At 41.8% G+C, this 25,563-nt stretch overlaps 1 protein-coding gene across 4 annotated transcripts in view; it reads right to left on the bottom strand.

The window, feature by feature from the left end:
- Positions 1-24,605, bottom strand: part of A4GALT (alpha 1,4-galactosyltransferase (P1PK blood group)) — a 66,809-nt gene extending 42,204 nt beyond the window's left edge. The window contains exons 1-2 of one of the 4 annotated variants that reach the window (XM_073317198.2): positions 24,463-24,605; positions 10,597-10,630 (exon numbers count right to left, since the gene is read on the bottom strand). The gene's annotated coding sequence lies outside the window, so the exon portion shown is untranslated. Of the gene's footprint in view, positions 1-10,596; positions 10,631-16,842; positions 16,993-24,462 lie in introns of those variants that run through there. The other 3 variants (XM_073317180.2, XM_073317206.2, XM_073317170.2) reach the window with 3 other exon arrangements.
- Positions 24,606-25,563: the final 958 nt, after the last annotated feature.

Below are 25,563 nucleotides of genomic sequence, written 5' to 3'. Positions count from 1 at the left end.
ACGGGCCGCATGTGGCCCGCAGGCCGGAGTTTGCCCACCCCTTTAACAACCGGTTCTAAACCGGCTTCAAAATTTAACAACCGGTGCGAACCGGCTCCGGCTCACCACTGATTACACCCCTATGTGGCTAAGTAAGGGTTGTGGCAATCTAGTCTTCTGAAATTTGCCCATCTCAAAAATGAAAGTGCCAGGGAGAGTTTTCCATTATAAAATGCTTTCAGTAGTGTATTTCCGCACACACAGAGGTGCAATAACTTATTTCAGCATTAACCGAAATAGTCATTGGGCCCACATGCTAAAAAGCGCATTCCAAACTACTAAAGAAGGGCGTATATACCTGCGTCAACTTCAGCCATGACAGTTAGTTAAGCACTATCAAACCAATTGGCCATTTGTGGAGGGAGGCATAGGAGACTATCAGTTAAGTATTTCCATAATGCAGAAAAGCATAATATACTCAAGGTGACAATAGTACAATAAACATGTAAGGCATTCTTAAGAGTACAGAGTAATATGTTGGTTTTAAATGCTTCATTAAATATTCTTCCTCATATTGAGCCCAAGATGTCTCAGATGTTTTCCTAGATGATTATAATAAAATATTCAAAGCCTGGTGTTTTTCCACTGCTTAATGGAAGAGAATACTTCCAACGTTTCATTTCCCTCTTTTGTTTGCTGTAGTGTTTACTTTTTGCTATTCTCTGATCTACGGAAAGCAGTGAGTTTTCAGTGAAAATATCTACATCATAGCTACTAGGTCATTCAAAACATTTAAATCTAAATTACAGGTCATGAAGGTCTCCATCATGGCTCCTGGAAAACCCCAAAACTGATGTTAAAAGCACCTCACCAAATTATCTTGTAACTTTTTAGAGTAGTTTGCTGCCAACATGTTACCCCTCGTTTGTCTTGAATATAAAACTAAGGGCTATCTCCATGATGACTAAAGACTCATTCTTGGGCCTGATTCTCACCAAACCCACTTTGTACCATTCTGGCAGTGATAATGGCTCTTAACGTGGCCTAAAGTGGTCTCCCACTCACTTTAAGCCCCCTTAACACTGCTAGAACAGTGACCTTAAAGGGGATGGGGATAGTGTAAATGCGAATTAGGTCCCGTCATAGAAATGTAGAGCTGAAAAGCTCAAAAGATCATTTAATCCAGCCTCCTGTGCTGATGCAGGACCAGGAAAACCTAGACCATACTTGACAGATGTTTGTCCAAACTGTTCTTAAAAACTGCTAATGACATGGATTCCACAACCTTCCTTGTTAATCTATTACAGCACTTAACTAGCCTTATATTTAAAAAGTTTTTCCTAATATCTAACCTAAATCTCCCTTGCTGCAGCTTACACCAATTATTTCTTCTACCTTCAGTGCACATGAACAATTGTTCACTGTCCTCTGTATAACAGCCCTTAACATATTTGAAGACTCTTCTCCAGTCCCCCTCAATCTTCTTTTCTCAAGACTAAACATGCCTTTTTTTTTTTTAAGCCTTTCCTTATAGGTTAGGTTTTCTAAATGTTTATTCATTTTGTTGCTCTCCTCTGGACTCTCTCTAGTTTATCCACATCTTTTTTAAAAAGTGTGGTATCCAAAACTGCACACTGTACTCCAGCTGAGGGTCTATTAGAAAGTTAAACAATTTATAAAACTATGGACAAACTAAAGCTGAAAAAACAGGTGGGAAGCATGCACATAATAAAAGAAGAGCACCCTTATTTTTACAATTTAATAAGGTAATATTCAAATTTTTACTGAACTTTGTGACTAAAATGCATATGCGAACTCAAACCACATACACACAAATCTTCAGTTTACATGAATCAGTAGATAAGGGTTCTGAGACAGGAGAGGCAGACTCCTGAATTGCTACTATATGCTGCAGATGAAGATATCTTGAAGATCTATTTTGGGGGGAGAGGTGGGAATCAACTAAAGGACTTTAGGTGTTACAATGGTGAACATCACAGCACCTAACTTTTAGGTGCCTAGAAAATGAGAGGGACAACACTGCAATCCACAAAACTGTCTTACGCTGGTCTACACTAAAAAGTTAGATTGACCCAGCTCCATCACTCAGAGGTGTGAAAAATCCACACCCCTGAGCAACATAGTTAAGTCAACTTAACCCCCAGTGTAGAATTCTTCTGCTGACTTCACTACAGCCTTCTGGGGGACGTGGGTTACCTACCTCGACAGGTGACCCTCCCATCAGCATAGGCAGGGTCTACATTGAAGCACTACAGCTGTAGCATTTCAAATATAGACATGCCCTTAGGTGCCTAGGCTCCCTATAAGATGAATGAAGAGGGATAAGCACCTTAGAATGCGATTCACAAAAGCCAGAAAGCTAGGCAGGGAGCCACCTAAACTAGGCAATAGGAGATACCTTCAAGAGGGGTGTGTGCTAATCTCCGCCTTGCTCCACCTTTGGAGCTAGGGGGCTTAATTGCTTGTCTACACTGGCACTTTACAGTGCTGCAAAAACACCTCCCTGAGCACTGGCAGCTGTGCCCCCAGCGCTGGCAGCTGTGCCCCCAATGGAGGTGGTTTTTTAAGAGTTCTCTCCTGCCAGCAAACAGTGGCTACAATGTGCACCTTTTAGCAGCACGGCTGTGTTGCTAAAAGATGCGTAGTGTAGACATAACCTAATTCTTGGAACAATTTAGCAAGGGTCATGGTGGATTCTCCCTCACGGAGGATTTTTAAATCAAGATTGGATGTTTTTCTAAAAATTCTGCTCTAGGAATTATTTCGGGGAAGTTCTGTGTTATACAGGAGACCAGACTAGATGATCACAATGGTCCCTTAATAGATTCCCAAGGCCAGAATTAGGGAGTAACAGATGTTGCCATAGAATATACCAGTAAGTGTCCTGATTATGAGCATTATAGAATAGATCAGAGTTTTGTCCAGGAAAGGATTGTAGACTTTGGCCTTTTGTCCCCCTTAACTGGAGAAACTATTGTTTACAGCTCTTAGACTCAAAGGCATATACAAGCAGAATTTACAAATCCTCGCCAATATTTACACTAAAATGGAATGTAGGGTAGATGCTGGAAGAGACAATGGAGAGAAAGGATGAAAATACAGTAATTTGATATTGTAGCAATAGCTACATGCGTAAGAGTGAGTAAATTGATACTAGTAATAGGGAACTGAATTGTAAGCTCTTGGTGGCAAAGATAGTATGTGTTTATACAATGCTGAGCACAGTCATTGCACAACTAATACAATCCAGTGGGGACATTAAGTATGAACAACGTTTTAGCCCTCACAATTATGTGTTCCTGAGTTTATCAGAAAGGTGAAGCATGAGAAGACCCAACCTTTTTGGAAGGATGTGCGCCAGGATATTGGGAACATATCTGTCTTTCAGTTGCTATTACCATGATTTGTGATCATTTTGGAAATTAATACATTGGACAAAAATATGGCAATATTAATCTGAACTATTTGGGAAAAGCAAGTGTCTAACCCTGTTTTATAAACTTACATAATAGGGACTGCACCATGGAAAGGGGCCATTTAGAGTTTGTCCTGTTCTACTGCACTTCTGTATTATAAAATAACAAAGAAGAAAAGCCTTATATGTAATTGAGCATCAAGTAGCAGATCAGTAGCCTGTGTATTTTAACAAGTTGCATAAGTGCCTAGAGCTCTTTAGAATTAGGCACTTCAAAGAATTTTAAAGTCTTAAATACTTTAGAATACAAAGAATACTTAGTCTTAAATAAATACTACTACTAATGTACTTCTAGGGATTTCTCTCTCTTTTTTTTTCCCCCTTCCCTCTCTAGTCTGGTAAAAGGAATTGATTTATCTTTTCCTATTTGTAAAATCTGAAGATATGCTGGAAAGGAAAGATGGTCTAACAGGAGGACGACACTCATTTCAGATTTAGGACACCTGCATGTAATACCCTGCTCCATCACAGGCTCTCTTTGTGACTTAAGCCCAGCTCCTCAAAAGGTATTTAATACCTGTGAGGATCTGAGCCTTAGTCTCTCTGTGGCTCAGTTTCCCATCCACGAAAATGGGATAGTACTTCCCTACCTGACAGATGTGTTGTGAGGATAAATATTTGAAAGATTGTGTGTCACTGACACTAATGAGAGCCATGTAAGTACCACACAGACGGACAGTCTGGCCTATGGGCTTATAGGTCTCAGTATTTTAGTATTCTTGGCCATAGCCACCGGCACCAACTTTTATTTTTCACCCAGGGGGTGCTCTGCCCCCACTCTGCTCCCTCCCCGGAGGCCCTGTCCTCGTTTCACCTCTTCCTGCCCCACTATGCCCTCTCCTGGAGGCCCCTGCCTGCCCGCAGCTTGCTGCTCTCTGCCCTCTCCAACCCCCTCCCCCAGCCACTAAACAGCTGATTGGCAGGGCCCTGCCCAACAGTTGTGGCTGGTGGGTGCTGAGCACCCACTATTTTTTTTCCCCGGAGCACCCATGGAGTCAGCACCTATTGCCATAGAAAATCAATTTTCCCCCCACCTTTTGTGCTTTTCTATCTCGCAAAATAAGTTTAATGTAATTCAGAATTCCATTACACTGTATGTGATTTTATTTAAACATGGCATTGTGGGCGAGATAAGGGATAATAATGCTGTTGTGAGAATCCACCAGAAGGGAGGAATTTTATTCACACATGGTGAAATTCACCCTGTGAAGAGATGCAGCATATGGCCTGTTGCACCACTTAAATATTACTCAGTGTAAGGCTTGAGTGGTGCACAGGCCTTGTTTAGGTTCTGCACAGAGGTAAGCTTCATCCTAAAATAAAAACAAAATACAAATCCTAGGGCCTGATACAAGCACACTGACGTTGATGGAAAGACTTCAGCGTACTTCAGACCACAGCCCCAACCCTAAAAAAAAAAAAAAACCACATAGAATGATTCTGCCATAAACACACAGCTTCTCATGACAAAGCTGTCCTGTGACTAGCATGTCAAGTTACATGTCTCCATACTACCCACCAAATTATATAAAAACATTGAAATGACCTTATTTATAAATGTCATTTCATGAGTTCCAATCATGCTCCAAAATGTTTAACATTTAAAAATATGGCTTTGTGAAGGCAACATTTAGAGTAGTTACCGAAACCCACCCCTAGAATCAGATTGACTATTGGCATGTTCTATATGGTGAACAGGAAAGTCTCATGTCATAACTAAAGTAACTGCCAAGATTAAGTAGATTAATGGATAGTGCTGCTCAGTCTCAATCCTGAATTGAGCTGTACAAACTCAAATTGATTAAAGAAAGCACACTGGCTGGTATAGTATAATATAACTTTCTCCAGAGATTAAAACCACATTGCTGTTTGATAAATTGGTGACTACAGCTGCATAGTAATAAATATAAATTGCATATCTGTAGCACCTGTAATCTGGGATCTCAAAGGGCCTTATAAATACTAAAAGCCAGATTCTGATACTCTGATTAATGGAATGAAAACTTGGCTCCACTGAAGGAGTGGCAAAATTCTCATTGACTTCTATAGGGCCAGGATTTCACTCATAGTGAATAGTACCTTGCTCCAAAAATAGGCCTATTTAAGTCAGTGGGACTACTCATGCATAACTGCTCATCAGTAATCACATTCTCACACTAATTAATTAGGCCTCAAATACTCCTGTGAGAGAGAGAGAGAGAGAGAATTTATAACTGTTGTATAGGTGGGAAAATGTCCTGAGAAGTTAAAAGTCTAGGTCAGTGGTCCTCGTGACTGCCAGCAGTGACCAGGCTGAGGGGCCTGAATCCCACACCTCTGTTATTTCATGAGCATAAAGTAATTACTGACAGGTGGACTTAAATAAACTCACCAGCAGACCCTTAACCTTCTACATTCACGTAGAAACTAAAACCATAGGCACTGTGCTGTGCATGAACCCCCAACAGGATAGTAAACGACTTCAGAGATGAAAATCTTCATCCATTGCTTCCCTACAGAGGTTGTACCAGTGACTCTCTACACATGTCCACTGGCTTGTAGCTCACCTTACCCAAACAATATGAGGAGTTTGAGGCTTTTTCCGCATAGAGGGATACAGAAGGGTTAAAATGTCAACTTGACCCATTCAGTGTCCTAGAAGAACATGTGACACTCTACCTTCTGAGCGACACTGCTTTGATTTCCTGCTCTAGGAACCGTCAGAGTAGCAGCCTCCCTATGCTTGCCTCACTGAAGAAGTGAAGCGCAGGACTGGGAATTCACATGTTATTTACAAAAAACAATTAATATTTATTTAATAATAAATCCTAGTAAGATTTTATTCTAATAGGCCTTCCACTTTCTAGACAGCAAGTCTGTCTAAAATGTGATGATGCCCACACTATCAATAGCATCTCTTTACCTCCCAGAACTCTTTACAGTACAAAATTTGGTTTCTGGCCATGCTTTCCAGGGGCCCCAATGAAATAATCAGAGGCAAACTTCTCATTGACTTCAAGAGAAACAGGATCAGGATCTATACATCTGTACTGCTTTCTTTTACCCGTCAGTGAGCACACAGAATCATAGAATATCAGGGTTGGAAGGGACCTCAGGAGGTCATCTGGTTCAACCCCCTGCTCAAAGCAGGACCGATCCCCAACTAAATCATCCCAGCCAGGGCTTTGTCAAGCCTGACCTTAAAAACTTCTAAGGAAGGAGATTCCACCACCTCCATAGGTAACACATTCCAGTGTTTCACCACCCTCCTAGTGAAAAAGTTTTTCCTAATATCCAACCTAAATCTCCCCCACTGCAACTTGAGACCATTACTCCTTGTTCTGTCATCTGCTACCACTGAGAACAGTCTAGAGCCATCCTCTTTGGAACCCCTTTTCAGGTAGTTGAAAGCAGCTATCAAATTCCCCCCCCCAATTCTTCTCTTCCGTAGACTAAACATCCCCAGTTCCCTCAGCCTCTCCTCACAAGTCATGTGTTCCAGTCCCCTAATCATTTTTGTTGCCCTCTGCTGGACTCTTTCCAATTTTTCCACATCCTTCGTGTAGTGTGGGGCCCAAAACAGACACAGTACTTCAGATGAGGCCTCACCAGTGTCGAATCTAATCACGTCCCTTGTTTTGCGAGTTGCGTTTTTAAATCTAGCCTATTTTCTTCATTTATACATAGTAAATATTCTCCTTTCCTCCTCCCACGGTCATACACTCTGTTCCTTTAGTACATCTTTATTCATCTTCATTCTCATTAGATTACTGTCCTCCTCTGTATTCTTCCAATTCCCAGTCTAAAGTCTATTTTTAGTTTCCCTGTTATTTTAGAGTTGTCTTTGGTAATGCTCAGCACTGCAGCACTCAAACCACCATTAGCAAGGTTACAACCTTTCCTTATGGATTTAAAAAAATATTATGAAATGCAGTCTTCCTTCACAGATCAAAAGGCGATTTAAATGTATACAGTGTCTGCTATCCAAAACACAGACACTGCTATAACCACCTTCTTATTTGCTATTCCTTCTTGAAATGCTAGCAAAAGACTGCAAACCAGTATCACTGACAACTAATTCATTACACAGCAAAAGAAAAATGTTTGTCTGGGTGTTTCTTGACTTTCATTGTGAAAAAGCATCATTGCTATCCACCACTGAGAGAAGTTCTATGGCATGTTATGCAATATGCATTATTGCAGACTAGAGGACCATAGTGGTCCCATCTGGTATTAAAATCTATTACTTACTATCACAGTAAAGAGACCACTTTGAAATAATGTATGTGTACCTGGGGCATTTTGTATAACCATAGCATACACGAATATATGAAAAGATGAACACACACATACACCCCCTAGGATACAGCTTTATTTAGTTCAGACACTTTATAGCCACTTCTTTTACTTTACCATGGAACACCATTAATCTAGTGGTTAGATCAGGGGACCGTGACCCATAGCTTCTGAGTTCTTTATATGGCTCTGTCACTTATTCCCTGTGTGAACTGGAGCAAATCATAATCTCGCTGTAAAATGGGTATAACGCTTAACCCTTCCATAGGGATGTTCAGTGACTTAAACACTTTGAGGTGCTATAGAAGTGCAAAATATTATTATTGAGAGACTGAGTTGCAGTGGACAATAGAGATGGCCAGAGAAAGCTGAATTTTGGCTCTGAAAAACTTCAGCTAAGATTTGCTTCCTGAAGCACTACTGTGATACAAGTAATTATACAACTGCAAACCAGTGAAATTCCAAAGGGAATGGACCTGGTCAGGATTGGAAAAAGTGTTTCCATTTTGACCCATCTAATATTAAATTACCAGAAAGGTGCTCACCTATATTAAAGAACCACCAACTTCGTTTAGTAGGTTTGATCCTAATGACCTGCTCTTGGCCAAGATCAGAGACAACTTATCTTAACTCATCCTTCTCAATCTATCTGCTGCCATAGGCACCGTTGATTTCTCTGTCATTCCATGGCTCCAAATTCTCCTCTCACCTCTTCTGTGACTCCTTTCCTTTCAAAGTTTCTGTCACTGTCCCTCATGGCTCTGTACTTGGTCCTTTCTTCTCCTCTAACTCTTTATGTCTTATTTCTGAGTGATCTCATCCATTCACATGGCTTCATATCATCTCTGCTTAGGAATCTCATGTTCTCCTTTTTACATCAAGTTCTTTCTTGCAGTCCTGCCATGCCTCTCAGACTACTGTCTTTCCAACATCGCATCTGGACTGTCCTGTCTCCACTGTTTGCTACAGACTTCTAAATCACACTAGAGAAAAGGATGACCGGCTCCTTAAGCAGTTATCTACAATGTGTCCAGAAAAAAAGCTGCATTATCTTAGGGTACATCAGTCTGATTAACATATGGTAGAGGTATGCAGTGTTGTTGTAGCCATGATGGTATCAGACTATTAGAGTGACAAGGTGGGTGAGATAATATATTTTATTGGACCAACTTCTGTTGGTGAGAGAGACAAGCTTTCAAGCTGACACAGACAGAGCTCTTCTTCAGGTTGCATCTTACACAGAGCTCTTTTTATGGTTGCATGCTGTCAGTACTTAAAACGTCCTCAGAATTTCTAAATAGTTCAGATGACAATATCTTAACGCAAAAAGCACTGTATCCACCATGGGGGAAAATCTTTATTAGACCTCATCTTGACAGATAAAGAGGAACTGATCACAGAACTAAAAGTTAGTGGTGGCTTATGTACAAGTGGTCATGACTTGATCATATATATGATGTGCAAACAGAATCAAGTACAAATCTCTAACATATATATGGTGCTTTAAAAGTGAGCCAGATCAGTTGGGGGAGAGAATTTAAACAGTAAAATGTGAAGAATAATTGGGAACTATTTAAGAACATTTTACTAGATGCCCAAGAAGCCACAATTCCACAATCAAGAAAGCTGTACTGGTTTTAAAAAAAAAAAAAAACCTGCCTTAGAGTGGAAGTGAAAGTAACATAAGAAATATCTATCTCAAATTAAAGAAAAGAATATAAATCAGAAACTAGGAATTGCAGAAAACTGATAAGGGAACCAAAAGGACACAAGGATAAATCTATGGCTAGCAGAGTTAAGGACAATAAGGAGGAGTTTAAGTATATTAGGAACAAAAATAATCCTAAAAATGGTATGGGTCTATTACAAAATGGAAATGGTGGAATCATCAATAATAATGCAGAAAAGGCAGAAGTGTTCAATACATATTTCTGTTCTGTATGGGGGTGGGGGGGGAACAAAACACATATGACGTAGTCACAGCATATGATCAAACAATTTCCCTTCCAGGCACATATTAAACAGTAGCTACAAAAGTTAGACGTTTTAAAATCAGCAGGTATGGATAACTTTCATCCAAGACTTTTAAAAGAGGTGGCTGAAGAGATCTCTGGGCAATTAATACAGATTTTCAATAAATCTTGGAACAAGTTGGGAGAAGTTCCAGAAGACTGGAAGAAAGCTAATGTTGTGCAAATATGTTAAAAGGGTAAATGGGACAACCCCAAGTAATTATAGGCCTGTCACCCTGATATGAATCCCAGGCAAAATAATGGAACAGCTGATGAGTAACTCGATTAACAGAGCATTAAAGGAGGAGAATATAATTAATGCCTATGAATACAGGTTTATGGAAAATAGATCCTAACAAACTAATTTGATATTTATTATGTGATTATAAGTTTGGTTGATAAAGGTAATAGAATTGATGTAACACCACTGTGTAAGGTGTCTGAGTTGGTACCCCAAGGACATTTTGATTAAAACTAGAATACAAAATTAACATGGCACAAATTGAATGGATTAAAATGTAGTTAACTGACAGGTCTCAAACGGTAATTATTAATAAGGAATCATCATTTAATGGGTGTGTTTCTAGTGGAGTCTCCTAGGGATTTGTTCTTGTCCCTAGCTTATTTAATAAACTGGAAGAAAACACAATCATTACTGATCACGCTTGCAGGTGAAATAAAGGTTTGGGAGGGGTAAATAATAAAGAGGACAGGTAATTTATACAGAGTGATCTGAATCACTTAGTAAGCTCGATGTAATCAAACAATATGCTTTTCAACATGGCCACATGCGAAGGCATACATCTAGGGACAAAGAATGTAGGCCATACTTACAGAATGGGGGACTCTATCCTGGGAAGCAGTGACTCTGAGAAAAAAAACAACAAAAAAACAACACTTAGAGATCAAGGGGGATAATCAACTCAACACAAGCTCCCAGCACACTGCTGTGGCCCAAAGGGCTTGTGTGATCCTTCGAAGTATAAACAAAGAAATCATGAGTCACAGCAGAGGAGAAGAGCAGGTTCTATGACCTCTGTATTTTGCACTGGTCTGACTATACTCTGATACGGTGTTAGTTTCTGGTGTCCATAATTCAAGAAGGATGTTCATAAACTGGGGATACAGTGATCTCCAGATTCAGAGAACAATTAAAAGGCTGGAAACATGCTTCATAGTGACAGATTCAAGGAGCTCTGTCTGTTTAGCTTATTGTAGAACAGAAGGTTAAGGAGTGACTTGATTACAGTCTGTAAGTACCTATGTGAGGAAGAAATATTTGATAACAGGCTCTTCATTCTAGCAGATAAAGATATAACAAGACCCAGTGGCTCCAAGTTGAAACTAGACAAGGTCATACTAGAAATAAGGTGTAAATTTTTAACAGTAATTAACCATTGGAACAACTTACCAAAGGTTGTGGAATTTTTAAAAACAAGATTGGATGCTTTGCTAAAAGATATGCTCTACTTCAACAGGAATTAATTCAGGGAAATCCTGTGGCCTGGCTATACAGGAGGTCAGACTAAATGATCACAGTGGTCTCTTCTCGCTTTATAATCAATGAATCTCAAACAACACAGCAAAATTTAAGCTTCCATCTTTCCTTCTAAACCCTCTCTCCTCTTCCTTCTTTCTTCCCTGCTGTTGAGATCATCACCTCCCCGATCACCCAAGTCTCTCATAAGTCTGTTATATCTGACTCATCCCTCTCTTTCTCCATTCACATTCAGGCTATTGCCAAATCCTTTTGGTTCTTTCTCCACAATAGGTCAGCTGTCACTTTTCCCATTGATATAGCTAATAGTCATCTCCCTCTTTTACTTGTGCAACTTACTCCTTGCTGGCCTCCGATTCCCATCTCACTCTCATCCAATTTAAGCAAAAAGAATGTGACTAAAATCATCTCACCCCCATAAAACAGATCGAAAGCATTTAAAGAAAGGAGTGAGGCAGTGACTTTCTCTCCTTCCCCTACACATCAAGCTCAAGCCTCTTGTCCTAGAGGACTCTGTGTAACTCCATCCTTACCTACCTCTCTCCTTGCCTTTCTTCCTACTCTCTTCACACCATACAAGCCTCCTATCTGCCTGCTTCCTTTTTCTCCATCACCTACTTATATTTGGGATTTTGTCCACAGTGCCCCATGGCTTGGAACTTCCTAGTGCATTGGGTGACCACCCTTTTTCATTCAAATTCCTTTTAAAAACTCACTTCTTCAATGACACCCAGCAGGATGAATTCATATTAAAAAGAATTTCTATCCACAGCTCATTAATAACAAGATATAGGGACTAATACTCAACCGTTATCAATGGCATAGCTCCAAGGCTTAATTTGAAAGGGGGAAAATGTCATAGTATTCTTACAGGCTCACTCTACAAGCCAAGGTCAATGACGATGAACTTATCATCGTTGAGCTTCTGAGTTAACACCCCACCTAAATGAATGGGGCAACTTCCAGAGCTAGAGTTTCAGGCTCTCTGCAGACTCAGCCAGACGGTTCTGCATCATTTTATACCAGGTTCATATTCTGAAGGTTTTCTTTACTGCTATTAAAGCTAGATACTTCTGCTTTGTTTTTAAATGAAAACAGAGACTTTGGAGAACAAGATGGTATCCTTAAAAAAAGTGTTGTATTACTGACCTGTCCCAGTTTGAACCCACATAACTGTACTGAAGTCAATAGAACTATGCCAATTTACACCAGCAGAGGATCTGGCCCATAATTAACAGGCCTCCCTATCCTCTGATCATCCAGGACATTGTGTCTGAATTGTTTTCTCTATGTCTTTTTCTGGTTTACACACAGAGTCAAAAACTCTGTCAGCCCTTAAAATGATCATAATCCTACCACCTTAATTGATGTAACTTAATATAAAACTGAATTTATATACAGCATTCTGTAGCTATATTGCGTGAGTTACTGTCACTCAATATGTGACACTTGCAGTCCCCATCTTGTGCTGTCAGAGAAGTCACCATTGTTTTCTGCCCTCATTTTGCATAACTTTCTAGCAGGTCCTTCTCCAAAGATATAATACATCTTCTTAGCTAATTCTGACAAATTGGGATGAACTAAGTAAAATAGCTGCCTCATGTTTTCTTGGACACTGAAGAATGTCTCCTCTGGTTTCTTTACAGACCTTCTCTGAATTTCCAGCCTCAGCTCAAGGACTATTATTTCAAGTAAAAAAGAATCATTTTTGATCTTAGGAATCATTCCCTGTCTAATAGAACTGATCAATAAATAATGAAAATTGTTCAAAAATGTTCAAGAAAATATTTTGTTGCAACAATGAAACATTTCTACCAGCTCTCCTGTCTATTATATCCTTAAGACTACAATAAAGATCTTGTGATCCGTTACCGATGTCTTTGTGCACATGGATCTGGTGACAGTATAAAAGTGCTTCCTCCTTCATACTGCTATCCAGGAACTGTGTCAGTGTATTATAAGTCCTGAGCATCTCCTTCCACCTATGTTACAAATCCCAACATGTGAATGTTTTCTTAGTCCTAATTTGATCGTCCAACATTTTAGGATGCCTTTCCATGCACTGGATAGTCTTAATGACACACAGAGGTGGTTTTGGTTTTGCTATTCATCCCTAATTTTAAACTCCATAAAGGAAGGGAAAAGGTCTTCTTTTCTGGAGATATGTACCCCACTCTCTCCTCTTCTAAAGTCACTCACGTCAGTCTTTTCTATTTTATGGTATATCTAAAAAGTACACTTTCCATTTTTTTTGCTGAAGGACTGTTCCTAGATGTACTTTATATGTTGTTATTTAATAGTAGTTGAACCAGTTTTGGAGGATTGCAGTTTCAGTTATGAAAAAGAAAAAAAGTCAGATGGAAGTCGGAGGCTTTCCATTGACTTCAGTGGACTTTGGATCAGACCCTAGATTACAAACAGTATTAATAAAAATATCAAATAGTAGGATTGATGCCATGTTTTATTTCATACAAAAGAAAAAATGTAACTTATAAATTACATTTTAATGAGCTTATCAAAAATACCAAATAGTATAGTGTACTTAAAATTTTTTGTTGAGGACACATACAAGTTACATTTTGCAGCATACAAATGATTTATCTTGTTACCATTAGCAAGATTTAAACACTGATGTACATTAAACAACACTTAAAATGTCTCACGCTAAACACAACATTTTTATCGTTATTTAAATTAGAGCTTTCTGTCAAAAAATGCCAATTTCTCAAAACCAAAACTTTTTCAGGAGATGTTGGTTTTGACAAAATTTCCCATTCCCAATTTTTGAAGCTTTTCTTTATAAGCTTTATTTTTATACAAAATAGAAACACAATTAAACAAAACATATATAAATACACACACGATGGAAATAAACAACAAAATTCAGTGTTCATTCTTTGTAAAACTTGGAGGGGAAAAAAAAAAAAAACTCTGAACCTGTAGAGGTCGTGCAGAGCATAATTATTACAGTGACTAAATAGATAAATAAAAGTGAGACATAACCTATGAGTATTGGGTACTAGTATATACTAAACTGCAAAAGTATGCAATACTTGTGTGTGTGACCAGACATCCTCATATTTTTTCCTATTAGAGTCAATTTTCTATTAATGCAGTAGTAGAGAGCTCACTAAGCCAGTTTGCGTATGAGAGAGGAATTGCAGATTTCCATTTTCTCAAAATAACTCTTTTGGCCACTAAAATAGTTACTGCAATCCATTTCTTAGTATTCACTGGTAATACCAACTCATCCAGCACCCCTAAAATATAGAGGCTTGGTGAAGGAAAGATAGTAACACAAATTTTTTGAGAGAGCACTTAACTTGGTGTTCCAGAACATTTTTTGGCAGGTATAGAGGATGTGTGAAAGGTTGGCATGTGGCTGTCTGTGTCTCCAACATTCACAGTGTGCTGCCAATCTACCCTTAAACAATCATTCTTGAGTCCAGTAGTGCCTGTTTAATAACTTGTTCTGGAAGAATCACAAGGATAAGGAACTTGAAGTATCTTTCACATTAAACCAGATATCCTCCCAGGTTTCTGTTGCGATAGTAAGGGTACGTTCTTTTTCCTATTTTTCTCGAGACTGACATAGTAATGCAAAGCATTAAACCACTTATAAGTAATTCCTAAAAACTGACTTTTGTTTACATATTTCTTAACATGTTCCTCTAGGGATGAGAGAGTTGAAACAAACCAATTGTCCCCTAGTCTTGCCTGAATCTTTGAGGATAGCCACTGAAAGAAGGAACTGAGAGATAGCGGTAGCTGATATTTGTTACACATGTAATCCAAGGAGGCCAGTCTATCATCCCATATTATATCTTTAATTTTTGCTAATTGTTTTTCTATCCATATTGTCTTAACCGTGAAGTTGATCTTGATCCTGAGGCACAGGTTATCCCATAGTGGTATGAGAAGAGAATGAGTAAGATAGGATGCTGTAATCATCTTAACACATTGCAAGATGCCTGTGTAGATTACTCCTGTAGGAATTCTGTGCAACTGTGCAACGCAGAATTTTGCAGAAATTAATGTGCGTGCAAAATTTCCTTTCCCCCATAGAAATGAGCTGCAGTACTACTGGCAGCCACTAGGGGGCACTGGACCCAGCAGAGCCCAGCTCCCACATAAAAGACACTGCCGGTGGGGGGTGGGGGGAAGGGGACAGAGCTAGGGGGTTCCCGGCAGCTGCAATTCCCTGCACACTGTGAGGTAAGGAGACGGTGCCACGCAGGAAACTCCACACAAGCCAGGGACTGAGCATCGGGATGTTTCTCCCTCTGGATCCCTGTGCTCTGAGGGGTAAGGGAAGGGTGTCTGGGCAAGGGGGGGGGCCGCACCTGGGCTCTGGGGGGGTAGGGGGTTCAGGTGTATTGGCTGGGGGTGTGTGACTGGGCTCTGGTGGGGGCAGGTTATGGGTGTCGGGGGAGGGGGCAGAGAAATAGGAACTGGGTTGTCATAGGGGTTTCTTTAACTCTCTTCTCCTGGGGGGGGGATGTGTGTGTGTCTGTATTGTTACAGACATACTTGCTGACAGGTATTTTGAAATAAATTACCAAAATAATTGAAACTGGCCTGATTATGTAGTATTATTTTAACAAATAAGATTTGCAGAATTTTAAAATATTGTGTGCAGAATTTGTATTTTTTTGGTGCAGAATTCCCCCAGAAGTAGTAGATGCAAAGATTGGATTTTTTCTTAAGGGTATGCATAGCCTCTTAAAATATGCAAAAGAAGAGAGGAAACCAAATGGCATAGCTAAATTGTTTTTTTTTAATCTCCAGGCTAGTATGTATACAAAGCTATTGGAGGGGAAATCTAGATAATATAGGTACAAATCTGGCAACCTCATGCCTCCAGTTGCCCAGGAGTTTTTAAGCGTCTTGTGTGACAAGCAAGGCTTTTTTTTTTTTTAATCCCATATAAATTGGATGATAAACCTATTTATGAGAGCAAAGGAGATAACTTGAAAGGCAATAGACTAATGATACAAGTCATTCTTGGGCAGATATTCATATTGGTTATTTTCTATTCTCCCCAATAAGGACAGAGGAAGGAGATGCCCCCTCTATACATCTTTGAAAATTTCTTTTAATATATAGTCCATATTTATAAAGACAATTTTGGGAAGATTAGGACTAACTTCAACACCTAAAGAGGTAATTTCTTTGCATATTTGCAAGTGAAAATACTGAAACTGAGAAGGATCTGGTCTTTTGGATATATCCATTGCATATGACTTATTCTAGTTAATGCAAAAAATCAGATCTTTTCAAAAATATCAACTATTTTCAATAAAGTTTGGCTTCTTCAACAGCACAAAAAGTCATCAGAATCCAAACTGATTGTTTGATTGACCTAAATAGATTTTTTTTAATTGTTTTTGGTTTGCAAAATTTTGAGATTTTGACTTTGCATCCCAATTCAGGATGGGAAATTTTATTTTATTTTTTTGGTGTGTCAGAAACTTTCCTGGGATGGGAAAACCATTTCTCACCCAACTCTAATTTTAGACTAAATGATGCAAGAAGAATATCAAAATGCAATTTTTAGGCATTAATAAAAACAAATTTCCTACCTTTCTGCCCTACATGGCTTTCTTTTGGATCTGCATTGTGAACAGGTTTAGCTTCTTTTTCACGTCCTCTCTTTTGGGTTCTTTTACTCTTTGGAACCCAAATCGTTTATAACCACATTCTCTATCAGCCTGCTAGGCCAATGTCTGTATCTTTAAAAAAAAAAAAACACCTCCATCAGCTACCATATGGTAAAGGAAGTTCTCATTTTCACTACTATTCCACACTTCCCGAGTTTTGTTATAGTAACAATAGAAACTGACAAACTGTACAATGCACAATTCCTTTTAAATAAATTTTAGCACCTTCTAAAATAGCAGCTTCATCTTTCTTGAAAGGTTCCTTCCCCACTCTGAACTCTAGGGTACAGATGTGGGGACCTGCATGAAAACCCCCTAAGCTTAGTTTTACCTGCTTAGGTTGAAACTTCCCCAAGGTACAAACTATTTTACCTTTTGCCCTTGGACTTTATTGCTGCCACCACCAAGCGTCTAACAAATATATAACAGAGAAAGAGCCCACTTGGAAACGTCTTTCTCCCCAAAATCCTCCTCAAACCCTACACCCCCTTTCCTGGGGAAGGCTTGATAAAAATCCTCACCAATTTGCATAGGTGAACACAGACCCAAACTCTTGGATCTTAAGAGCAATGAAAAAGCAATCAGGTTCTTAAAAGAAGAATTTTAATTGAAGAATCACCTCTGTAAAATCAGGCTGGTAAATACCTTACAGAGTAATCAGATTCACAACATAGAGAATCCCTCTAGGCAAAACCTTAAGTTACAAAAAGACACAAAAACAGGAATACACATTCCATTCAGCACAACTTATTTTATCAGCCATTTAAACAAAACAGAATCTAACGCATATCTAACTAGATTACTTACTAAGTTCTAAGACTCCATTCCTTTTCTGTGTTATAACCTTGTCTATGTTATGCATTTGATTGTACATGTGAGCAATCTGCAAGAAAAAGATAAATTTGGAGATCTTCACACACTCCCCAACATCATTCAGTATGTGTGCAAGTACATGTTTGACTTTTAAATCAATAGGATTACTCACATGTGTAAAGTTAATCATATGCTCAAGTCTTCGCAAGTTATTGTAAGGTTTAACTGATCTACAACAATTCTAACCATGCTTGTTTACTGTTAGAGGTCCCAATCTTGGGACTTTTTACATATATATTTAACTTGACAACATGAGTACACCCATTGTTTTAAAAGTTAACCACAAACATAGGTGTTTGCAGTACTGGAGGGCTTTTAGTATTATAAAATGTGTTCTAAAAAGTAAACTTAATTTCCAACTGCCAAGGTTCTTACACTGGCACCCATAGGATCTCAGTAATTAATTAAGGCCCAGACCTTGCGAAGACTTGTGCTGGTGCTTAACTCTGTACATTGTGAGTTGTCAATAGAACTACTCACAACACATAGTTAAGTACTTACATAAATCTTTGCAGGATCAGGGCTAGACAAATACATGAAAATCCTGCATTTTTAAAAAAAATGAATTGAACTATGATACTCCAAAACCATAACTTTAATGACATCTTTAAAATATTTCAGGAGCTAGCTAACAGTTAAACAACCTTATACTACTTTATTGCAAAATATCATTTGTAACAAGTTCCCCCTCCCCCCCGGGGGTGGGGTGGGAGGGAGAGGAGGAGGAAACTACTTGCTACGTACAGTACCTTAATTAGGCATGGTATAAGAACGGAAGTACCTTCTTTTCTTTCCTCTGCATTTTAAACTACTAACATTTTACATTATCCTGGGGGGTGAAGTTCTTTCACTTCAACCAGTCCTCCTGCATCCCTGTAGAAACAACTCTAACAAGAGATTGACACACTTAGTGGTGTTTGTCCGTTTTTGGGGGGGTGAGATGTTGGGGGGGGCGTTAGTGCATTCATTTTCATTATAGTTGGAGACTGGTTTGGAGAAAAAAATGTGTAAACTTAAGAAACTCAAACCATTATTGTTTACTTTTTCATAAGACAATAATAAAGTACAATTCAGAAGGGCCCTGATCTGTAAAGATTTAAGTAAGGCCATATGTAACTTTACCCATAAGAATATGGCTGTAGTGGAACTGCTCATGTGTTTAAAGTTAAGTCTTTGCAGATTTGGGGCCTTAGTTTTTCCTCATATTTACTTTGTACAAGTATTAATACGTTTTTCCTCTTAATGCTGTAGTTATTGCTGTATAAAATGTCTTTTAAATTTAATTTAATCTGTTTTTTTCCCTTCCTATTCTGATAATTGTATATGGATTATTTTAGAATAAACACAGCATAGGGTAAAATTTAAACAACAACTTTCATAATTGGGGGAAAACATATGTACAGGCCAAGATTGTGAAAAATGGGGCCCTAGTAGCTCCTAAAACCCACAATGGCCTGTCAGGGACCAGAACCAACACCATGCGACATATATGCTCACTTAAAACAGCAAAGTCAATATTCACTATTCAAAATCTATCTGAAGCTATACTCACAGCAAAACAGTCACATAACACAAGCAAATAATTCTAATCAACTACATCGTTGGCAGAAGTTGTGATCTATTCAGTCAACTCAAAATCATCATCAACAAAAGGGGGGAGGAGGGGCTAAATTTAACCAATAAATTATTCACTGAGCAGTTTGCTCAGCTCCAGCAGCTATGCAAAAATAAGTCATGCAAACCTTGGCAAGCAAGGTAATAGGAAGGACTTTCCATATTATGAAATCCAGTAGAGGCTGAATGTTGTACGTCAGTGATTCTCCAGCTTTTCCATTCTGCAGATCTTTTCATAAGGGATAAGGGTCTTAGGCCCCTGCAACCCATCCTGACTGCAGCATTTCCACATTGACCTGCCTCCGAGCACCTCCACCCCTCTGGATCACCAAATGCTCTGCAGCCAGGAGGAAAAGGGGCTGCCTAGCAGTGCAAGGGCCAGAGCTGCCAGGAGCCTAGGGCCAGCCAGACCCAGGTAGTGGGGCCACCTTTACAACACTAGCCCCCCTCTCTGCTGGCGGAGTAGCCCCCGGGGCAGCGGGGGAGGCCAGGGCACAGCCTTCCTGGGAAGGCATGAAACCCTCTGCCATGCACAGCCTCCCAGCCCGAGCCAGGGCACAGCCCACCTGCCCCAGGCGAGGTGCAAGGGGGGAACTGTACCTCTCCCTGTGGCTAGTGGTCCCCTGGTGTCTTCCGTCCCTCCCACAGCCCGGCATGGCAGCTGCACTCTGATTCTACCCGTGCAAGCGAATGGGGCATTGGCCATGCCCCTCCCTCTCGCTTCCCAGCATGGGGCGGAGGCAGCAGGGCCTCCGAGATTGGGAAGGGGCTTGGATGCTCCCAGCACCTTCAGCAGCTGCCCTATTCACAGCGCCCCCAGGCGGGCTGACTTGGATGCTCACCCTGCTCCATCCCCATACACTGGGCAGCCACCAACCCCTGCCAGGAGCCCTCTTTTAACTTTTAGGCGCCCCTAGAATGCCAGTACCCCTAGGCATGTGCCTACTGTGCCTAACTGGAAATCCGGCACCAGGTCCTAGCCGAAACCTCATACAGTCTACAAAGCTGTTTTAGACCACTAGCTCAAGTCTGTCTCCCCCGGGCTGTGTTGAGGTCCATTCCAAGAACCAGAACAAAGGGCTCTACGTAGAGCCTGCAGTCCAACAAACCACACTTCACTTACGTCTACAGTGCAACTGGCAGGCATACCCCGTGCAACTCAGGTAGGCATACGTGCATTAGCTGTGCTCGAGCTAGCATGCTAAAATCAGCAGTGTGGTATGTGTGGTGGCTCAGACCAGCTGCTCAAGTACAACCCTGGCCAAAATCCGAGGTATGTACTTGGAAGGCTAGCCTTAGCCAGTGCAGCCACACTGCTATTTCAGCCTGTTAGCTCGAGCAAGTGTACCTCTACCCGAGCTGGGAAATTACATCTTCCCAGCTGCGGTGTAGTTGTACCCTTTGTGGACATGTGCTGAATGTCAAGATGAAACTGTACTTGTGGCTTAATGAACTGGGCTGTGGCACAGGAGAGGTCAATCTCTGTGTGCCTCTGTAAAATGGGGATGATAATAAATCCCCTTCTCCTATCTTGTATGTGTCTTTTCTATTTAGTTTGCAAGCTGATCAGGACAGGGACTGTCTCCTATTAGGAGTGTGATGCCCAACACAATGGGACCCTGACCTCGGTGAAGGCTTCCAGGCACTGCTGTAATACAAATGATAATGAACACCACAGAGTTTGCTCCCACTATGCTAATTTCTTAAATACACCAGAAAGGGCTCTTACTTTTGCCTTGATTTTTATGACTTCATGCTGTCCAGTCTTACTGTCATTGCTTTTTTGTGCACCTATTGCTTACAGGCATATCTTTGAATGGTAAACCTGAATTTAAAAACATTAAATGGTAATAAGCATTGCTCAATCCAGCCACATCAGCACAATCTCCTGTACCTAGTGAAGATGTTAATCAGTTCCAAACATCTGTTAACTCTTTTACCTACTCAGGGCCTTCGTCCCCCAACTGTACTCACCCAGTTCACTTTTGTGCACCCTCCGTTCAGTCTGAATTGATGGTGTAAAGCACCTCACAAGAGTGGGTATTAAGGGCCCATCCTGCAAACCCTCACTCATGGCAATAATCCTATCTGAGGAAGTGTTGGGGGATCAGGTCCTAACTTTGTGCACGCTCTTTCTCTTTAGATAAAATGAAAGGAGTTTGCTGTGCTCTGTTTAGACCATCAGAATCCATAACAGAGAACACTTCTCTCCACATTTCAATGCCTTTGGTAACTTGCAGTTCTTCACCAATAATTATTTCACTGTATTATCTACAATTTTCACACAAATCAGATGAACCCTCCAGAATTTTCCCTATATCTAGACAGCCCAATTCAAGATTCCTGGAGCATCTAAGACATATTATTGTACCAATACAACATCCACGCACCTGCACATTTTGAGGTGTCTGTACACCCAGGATGAAATCCTGGCTTACTGAAGTCAATGGGAATTTTGCCACTGACTTCAAAGGGGCCAGAATTTCACCACCAATACTGAGCTTATTTCATGTTATTTTAAAGCATTTGTGCCAAATAACCTCAATAGGCTAAACAACCTATTTGCATCATAGGCTCCTCCAAATGAAGACAAAATGACAATCAAAGCCAAATACATGAAGGTTCCATGTTGACAGGCACAATGAGGTCACTCACTGTGTGATAAAATGTAAAGCAGAACCAGCTCACAGAAACACAAAACAAAGGAAAAGGAAAGAGTCTCTCTGTGGTGAAAACAGGGCTTTGGAGCTGTGCTCCGGCTCCGCTCCAGCTCCAGGCAAAAACCTGCAGCTCCAGTGCTCTAGAGCTGCTCCGCACTCCAGCTCCGGACTCTGCTCCAAAGCCCTGGGTGAAAAGCTCATTCTCTGGGGTATAATTCACTCCTGTGAACAGAGCCTCCACAAAGCCAATACACCATTTAGGGTTGAGATTACCAAAGGAGTTTAAGCACCCAACTCCCACTGAAACTCAGTGAGATTTGTCCAGCTATCTCCTTTAAGTTCCCATGAAAATACCAGCCTTTTGCTCAAAATATGATGCATAAGCATAGTGATGCTGGCTCTCTGCAGTGGGGCGATTCTCTCCTTACAGGCTCAATCGTGCAAACCCTTATCCAAATGGTCCTTGTTACCTCGATGGGAGGATGCACATGTGTATGGATTTGCAGAATCAGACCCTACCCTTATAGAACTTCTCAGAATGCAACAGAGAGAGAGAGACAAAGAAAAACTTCCAGCCAAGGAGAGTTACCACAGCTTCTACTGTCTACACCAAGGAAGGCTTCCTTTTGACTCGCCTGGTAGACCTGGTGCCTACAGACCAGAAGGTCCCCATAATGCACAGTATGAGTATGAAGTAAGTCCAGCCACAGATTGGGCTACTCTGCTTATTGATTATGTCCATGTTAGTGTCTGAGCACCAAATAAAAGACACAGGGGCAGGAGTACGTTACTAACATTTGTGAAATTAAAGGATTTGCTTTCCCTAGACAAGTCAGTTTAAAAACCAAGCAAGAACTGTCTAGAAACAGATGATGTCCTTCAAGCCCAGGGATAGGAAAATGTTTTTATTAGCAGTATGGATTGTTGGGAAAAAACACATTTTTAAGAGTCTGAGCTGGCTGCTATACAAAATTAGATTAACATTCACTGGGATGGGCATAAACCAAAACTTTGGATCCAAATTCCCCTTGGACTATGGATGTTCAAGATCTGGATCTAATTTTGTGGTTTCTGCCCACCTTCATGATTAAATACAAGAATGTTGCCAAAAAGAAAAAGGAGTACTTGTGGCACCTTAGAGACTAACAAATTTATTTGAGCATAAGCTTTCGTGAGCTACAGCCCACTTCATTGGATGCATGCAGTGGAAAATACAGTGGGCAGATTTGTTACAGTGTGTATGGTAACATTGTTTCATGTTCTCTGTGTATATAAGAGTGATGAGGTAAGGTGAGCAGGAGAGCTGGGGGGGGGGGGGGGGAAACCTTTTGTAGTGATAATCAAGGTGGGCCATTTCCAGAATGTTGCCAGTTCTTCCATCAAGTCCTTCTCATTCCTTCCTATACACCCTACTCAGAAAAATTACCTTCAAGTGTCCCTATATAGTCACCTGAATAGTATTGCAGGTACAGTGGCTCACAGGCTAATCACTGGAAACATACATCTCTTCCATGGCCCTTAGGTGCACACTCCTCTGCCCATCCCTTCCTACCCTGTCCTCCCGCCCTCAACCCACTCCCCAGAAATTTCCATCTGTTGCTCCAAAATTCAAGTGCGTTCCAGATGTTGGATCTGTTGCTCCAAAATTCAAGTGCGTTCCAGATACTGCAGACAATGGCCCCACATTCTCACAAAGCAACACTTCATACTGCCGTATTGGAAACACCATTTTGCCCCAACGACCTGTGTGTTGAATGCCGTTTCCCTGACAAAACCCGGCGACGCTGCCTTAAGTTGGCCATTTCTGGGCTCCCCTCTCTTCCTAAAACCCGCCAAGCCACACGTGAGTCTTGGTGGTGCCCATCTTGTGAATGAGCAGGTGCCTGCTCCCCTGTTAGTTACCCCTGAAGCCAAAGAAAGGGGGCGCGCTCATACGGCGCCACTGTGAGCTATTGCAGGATGCGGGGATGCCAGGGCACATCCCCTTCTCCAGCTCCTTCCCCCCGCAGGCGCTACACAGGAGGCTGGGGGGGGAGCGGGGACCGCAGACCCCAGGGATCGGGAAAGAGAACTTCAGCCACACCCCGGGAGCAGGCGGCCCCCGGGGGACGCACTCCCGGAGCGGCGCCGCTTCTCGCCTCGGGTCCAGTTCCCAGCCTTTGACTTCTCCCCTCGCCGGGCAGGCTCCCTCCGCGGGCGCCCCCCTCGCCCAGCCCCAGCGGCGCAGAGAGGGGAGCCCGCAGCCGGGGGAACCGGGGGCGGGCGGGTGGCTCCTTTTTCTTAACCCGCCCCACCCCATCTTCCTTCAGCCTCAGTGTGTCCCAGGCAGCCCCCTGGTGCCCCTTAGCTGCCCTCGCCTCCCCCGCCCCGCTCGGCGCGGACTGGAAAAACCTACCTTCAGCCACTTCCCCCGCCGCTGACCCACGAGGCCCCTCCCGAGGCGGCCGCTCCCTGCTGGGAGCCGAGCTCTGAGCGCCGGAGGAGAGAGGCGGCGGCTCCCGACAGGAGGAGCCACCTCCCCCGCCTCCGGGCGCTTCTTTTTCTTCCTCTTCAACCACTCGGCTTCCCAAGTGCGGCCAGCCCCGCTGCCCACACCCCGGCGCGCTCGCAGCTCCTGCGGCCCCACCTCCCTCCCGGGACCGAGTCCTGCTCGCCAGAAACCACAAAGCTAGCAGCCGCCTGCGGCAGCGGACGCGCTTCTGTGCCCCGCCGGCACCCCGAGGGCGAGCAGCCGCCTTCCCAGCCCCCAGGCCAGTGCTCTCTCGGCTCCCGCGGCCGCAGCCCGGGGATGGCGCGTTAATTGGCAATTAGCTGCCTTTGTTAGTTGCAGGTGGCAAGGGCAAACGTTGTCCCCTCCTCTAACGCTTACTGCCTCCTTCCTGGGGGGAAAGGCCTACAGGGGAAAGGTAGGCAGCAGGCAGCTCAAGGGCCAACTCCAGAGAGCCAGAGGCTTTTGAAGGGACCCCACCATCTCTTTATTTACTTATCATTAGTATGGGGGGGGGGGGGTTTATTATGATTTTATCTGGAATCGAGACCTTCACTGTACCTTGGCCATGCAATTAGAACAGTGACAAAAAAATAATTGACTACCCCTGTTCTACATCCTAAATTGGCTTCACTCTTCCTTAGGGGGAGAGGGGTCTCTTCTCTCCTATCTTTTTAGGTCTTCACTTCCTCCCTGATTAGCTCTTTGGAAAAATCACAACCACCCCCGTGAAGCTTTAGCCAGACCCTATAGCTGCTGGGCAGCCTGGGCCAAATTCTTCACTGGAATAACTCCATTGAAGTGACTAGAGCAGCAGGGACTGTGTTGTCAGGGTTGTGAGCACCCTCACGTATTAATCAGCTTGTTTGCCTGGCATGAACTGCAGCTGGAATGAATACTGCTGAAATCTTCCCCCCAGTCATGGAAACAAGTTAGCTGGGGGATATTAATAGAGCCTGGATAACTTCCTAAAGCGCCTGTCTGAAAAAATCAGCACTATAATGCCAA

The sequence above is a fragment of the Lepidochelys kempii genome, chromosome 1 (genome assembly GCF_965140285.1).
Source record: "Lepidochelys kempii isolate rLepKem1 chromosome 1, rLepKem1.hap1, whole genome shotgun sequence".
NCBI lineage: Eukaryota > Metazoa > Chordata > Testudines > Cheloniidae > Lepidochelys > Lepidochelys kempii.
This window is presented reverse-complemented; position numbering and strand designations above follow the sequence as displayed.